Genomic DNA, 5,075 nt, shown 5'->3' on the forward strand with positions numbered 1-5,075 from the left:
CAAATTCACTTGATAAAATCACTACACATGTAGTTTTTTAAGGACCACTGAACAATGAAAATGGAATAAGGACAATGGACATATGTCTTGACAGAAACTTCTAAACATAAGGATTCCTTATACATTATGATTTTAAGTATGACAAATCCATGATTGCTACCCTCTGAAATATAAAACTTCATATAAATAGTAAATGTTGTTGTCCGATTAGCATTTCATGTCTTGCATGTCTTGTATTCTGAAACTTTTGTCACAGACAGGACATAACTAGAGACCTTGGAGGAATTAAGCCTACTTATACATGTTATCAGCCTCATGGTGATAGTCAGTAAATAAAAGGTACATTTATCTGGAGGAAAATGAACAAGGAAGATACAAAAAGTGAAGGTAGTCTTCAGTTCCAGAACAGACATAGTTGTCAGAATTTTTTTTTAATTATCTGGTTTATCCGTTCAAATAAAGACAGAAGAAGTCTATCTATTACTAAAATATAACTGTTCTGTACTGCATTTTATTTAATGAACGTATAGCACTGTCAACATGTACAATGTACCTGACAACAACCAAGCAATAATCTTTTAGTTCACAAGTACAACAGCTTGATCCATAGGTGATCCAAAATGTGCAGAATGCTATTATGGTGGGAGGTTCAAATTCACTTTATACTTCTCTACTTTGAATATTATATCCTATATCACCTTCATTGCTGGTGATCATCATGTCATGAACATGTAGAACTTATTTTTAAACTTCTATTGGAAACCAGATTGGTCAAATATGTCTTCATAACGAGTTGAAAATATGGAATGTCATGGACTAGGTACCGTGGCTTCCAAAGATTTAAAGATTGTCTGATGGTCTTAAATCTGTATTGTATATGACTGTTACATGTATAAATAAAAAAGGCTTTTATATCTTTGCTTTTGTACAGACATCATTGACATTTATATTAGCAAACAATTTGCATTTCCTGGCATATCTATTTGTTTGGCGGCTGAACATTTCCAAATGCATGTTTCATGTTTTTCACATCCTTTTTAGTTTTCTGATGAAAATGCTGTTGCTTCCAGTTGATACAGATTCTATAGCTGAGCCTGTGTCTGGCCATTTCTTTATGTCTAGCATGTGTGTGAATTATTCACAGTGACTCTCAATTTCATTTCCCCAAACTTTCTGTGTCTGATTCCTTTCAATGAAGCTATATACACCAGGGAAGAATGTCTGCTCCTGAAATATCAAATTAAATATATTTATGGAATATTCTGATTTCAAAACAATGCTGACTCCATTATAAAGCTTATTTAAGATTATTTAACATCCGTTTCATAGGAACTCATTTAATATTTTCTTTAATAATTATTACTAGCTTTTCCAGACTTAAAGATGAAGAAAAAATGTACATGCATGTTTGTTTAGGGTTTCCCTACCTACATGTACATACCCTGTTACTTAATACTAGTGTTTATTCAAACACATTTTAATTGATTTGTTCCTCTGGTTAATGACAGAATGTTTTATTGTCCTTAAATAAATGTTACTTACAGATATACATGTAGGTTATCTAAAAGTAAATTTATAAATTGACACTGTGAATCCATTTCTAGGATCCACATCTTCTTATCTTTGAACATTTTTTGGGGAAATAAAAACACTGGCCCTTGAGTAATCCTTTTTGGGATTAGTCCTTGAGGTGTGGATTCCCTAATCAAATTTGTACGTACATGTATTTATTATCGGAATCTGTACACAAATCTTTAAACTTGTATTTCATTTCATTTCACATTTTTTACTTTTTGTTTAGCATACTAGTAATGTTACAAATGAAAACAAAGCAGTGGCGGACCCAGAAATTTTCTTCATAATGGGGGCCTGTACAGCCATGCTTCAGTGATTCCCTATATAAACAACCAATTTTTTTCCAAAAAAGGGGGCCCGAGCCCCCTGAGCTCCCCCTCTAAATCCGCCTCTGCAAAGTTACTCAATCATGTAGTTAAAGCTAAATATTTGAGTATAAAAGACTACAATAAATGGTGAATGTGTCCATAGGACACAGATGATGCCCACTCTTGCAGATCATATAAAGTTATAAAACGACGTAACTGAAGAACGGTAAAAGTGATGCTACCCAAATTTGTGCTTGATCTGAGTTTTTTTGGTAATAAGTATTGTGTATAAGTTTCATAACATTTGGTTGAGGCAAACTAAAGTTAGAGAATGGAAACGAAAAATTCAGCAATTTTACCATTTGTTCTGGAACGGTTAAAGTAACACTTTTTGCCTCTTTCAACAGATTTTTATAGTTCGTTCTTATATTGTACTGTTACACCACTGTCCCAGGTTAGGGGGAGGGCTGGGATCCCGCTAACATGTTTAACCCCGCCACATTCTGTATGTATGTGCCTGTCCCAAGTCAGGAGCCTGTAATTCAGTGGTTGTCGTTTGTTTATGTGTTACATACTTGTTATTCGTTCATTTTTTTTTGTACTTAAATTAGGCCGTTAGTTTTTCTCGTTTGATTGTTTTACATTGTCATTCGGGGCCTTTTATAGCTGACTGTGCGATATGGGCTTTGCTCATTGTTGAAGGCTGTACGGTGACCTATAGTTGTTAATTTCTGTGTCATTTGGTCTCTGGTGGAGAGTTGTCTCATTGGAAATCATTCCACATCTTCTTTTTTATATGTACATAAACAGGATGAAGTTATTTTTTTCACAAAGCATTAAACTTATATTTAATGAACACTGAAACACTAATTGCCATTCTGACCCACTGTAGCCGAGTCCAAGAATAGTGAACAATTAATTTCTTTCTTGGCAGAAAATTAATATAATACAAATGATTTTGTACCAGTATTGTATTCCAGTATTGTACCAGTATTGTGTTTTTTTTTTTTAAATAAACAATACATATAGGTAAATTATCTTTTATTAAAGGTGTCACATATATATGCATAATGATATTTTTTAGTGATTTTATATTGACATTAATGCTGTTATAGCTTCTGTATCATCAGCATTGGTATTGTTTATTTCTTCTTCAGATGGCATTCCTGCAATCCCCACTTCCTATATTGATATTTATGTATTCAGTCTGTGGACTTTCTCTTACGCTTACTCCCCCCAAGGGTGACTGGGGAATAGAAGTATGGTCACCATTGGTCTTCCTTCGACCGGCAGTAAAACCCGTGCTAAAGTGGGGCGTCCGTTTGGCTGTGCGGGATGTACAAATTTGCAGCCACGTCCGGTCAGAATGGGGACGTTAAATCCGATGCCTCGTGTAAAGAGAGTGCCACGCTCTTTGCACGTTAAGAACCCTTGCAACAACTCTTTGAGGGGTCCGTAGGTGACCTGTTGCCAGGCTAAATTTCTGTCCCTATCCAATATACCCTCATTTCCCGTGGCAGTCTAAATTTCTCCGACCTTAATCCCTTAATCTATTACAGAACCTACCTATTGTATTTATTGTGAACTTGTTCTCGTCCTGAATATGCATGAAATATTTGCCACTGGACGTTAAGCAACCAACAATCAATCAATCAATCTTACGCTTACTACATGTAGATTACAAGCTTGTTTAGAAAGCACCTGTACGGCTCTCTTACTGTAGGAGTGCTTGTCTAGTATTATTATTTGAGTATTTGTACCAGTAGATATATCTGCTACAAATTGTATTGCCCATGGTTCTGAATCAACTGCTTTAACTATTCTTAACATTCATGTAGACAAACTAGTAAAAGTAGTTAATTTGATTATAATCAGGTTCCCCTATTAAGCAACTTTTTATGTTTAATGGATTGATATCTTTTATCATGTTTATTGTGAAAGATTGATAAGAAAATAAAGACAAACAAATGCTTAGAATCTTAGTATACATGTATTAAAATATCTGTAAAAAATATACGATGGCATACATGTAAATGCTGAATTTACAGTGTTATAGTGTAATAATTTGCTTGAATTTATTAAATAATAACTCAGATAATAAAGCTTTTATTTTATTTTATCTAAATTGAATTAAATAAAATATAGAAATATGATAAAATTATTAGCAATTATTTATATAATTAACAGTTGTTTGAACAAGATGATTTAATTACAATAATCTTTTGTTTATTTGTACAAGTATAGTAATTATTTTTAACTGGTTGTTAATTGATTTCATAATTATCCTCTATAATCTTTTTGAGTTCATTTAATCTCCCTTTGATCTTCAATATCTAACTTTGCTTAAAATTCATTTTTCATTATACACCTTAAAGTATAGTGCAATACAACAACAATACTGGTATATCAGTAATGTACCAGTATTGCTGTTTTTAAAAAAAAAGTTACAATACTGGTACAAAATTTTTATACCAGTATTGTGGACAATACTGGTATACCAGTATTGCGATCACCAACTACAGGAGATCCACATGTTTTTTTAAAGTACACTGTGAATCCTCCACAAAGATTTTTTTAATAAACACTCGAGAAGTTGCCCAATGATAGAAAAATGTCAACCTTTAATACTCTATTTTCGAGAATTTACCTTTGAATGCAGACTTGATTATCGGGTAGCAGATATCTGGTATGTAAACTCTTTCCATAGCCCGTTTGAAGCATGTTGGAAGCCTGACCATGCAATCTGATTTCCAAAATTTGTCTCTTCTGAAATTTCAATTCTTTCACTTTGTACTAAGGCAAAATTTCAGTTAATGCATTTTCTTTGTTGTTTTTCCATTTCTACGTCGCCATCTTCAACATCTTCCTAGGTTGTGTTTGTAAGGAGCATTCTGATTGGTCGATATACATACTTTCTGGGGTCAAATATTACGTTATATAAGGTCACAATCAAGGGTACTTGTTAGATCCTCGTATGTAGTATAACGAAATCTGAGATCTATATTTTAATTAGATTGATTGATTGATTGATTGTTGGTTGCTTAACGTCCAGTGGCAAATATTTCATGCATATTCAGGACGGGAATAAATTAACAATAAATACAATAGGTAGGTTCTGTAAAGGGGGCGTCCGGGATTAAGGTCGGAGAAATTTAGACTGCCACGGGAAATGAGGGTATATTGGATAGGGAC

At 33.5% G+C, this 5,075-nt stretch overlaps 1 long non-coding RNA gene across 1 annotated transcript; it reads right to left on the reverse strand.

Annotated features, from left to right (window-relative positions):
- Positions 1-379: 379 nt before the first annotated feature.
- Positions 380-4,744, reverse strand: LOC127703907 (uncharacterized). Its single transcript, XR_007983122.1, has 2 exons — positions 4,531-4,744; positions 380-1,227 (listed from the first exon to the last, which is right to left on the reverse strand). It is a non-coding gene; the product is annotated as an uncharacterized LOC127703907 (long non-coding RNA).
- Between the last annotated feature and the right edge of the window lie 331 nt (positions 4,745-5,075).

The sequence above is a fragment of the Mytilus californianus genome, unplaced genomic scaffold (assembly GCF_021869535.1).
Source record: "Mytilus californianus isolate M0D057914Y unplaced genomic scaffold, xbMytCali1.0.p SCAF_55, whole genome shotgun sequence".
In the NCBI taxonomy this organism is placed as follows: domain Eukaryota; kingdom Metazoa; phylum Mollusca; class Bivalvia; order Mytilida; family Mytilidae; genus Mytilus; species Mytilus californianus.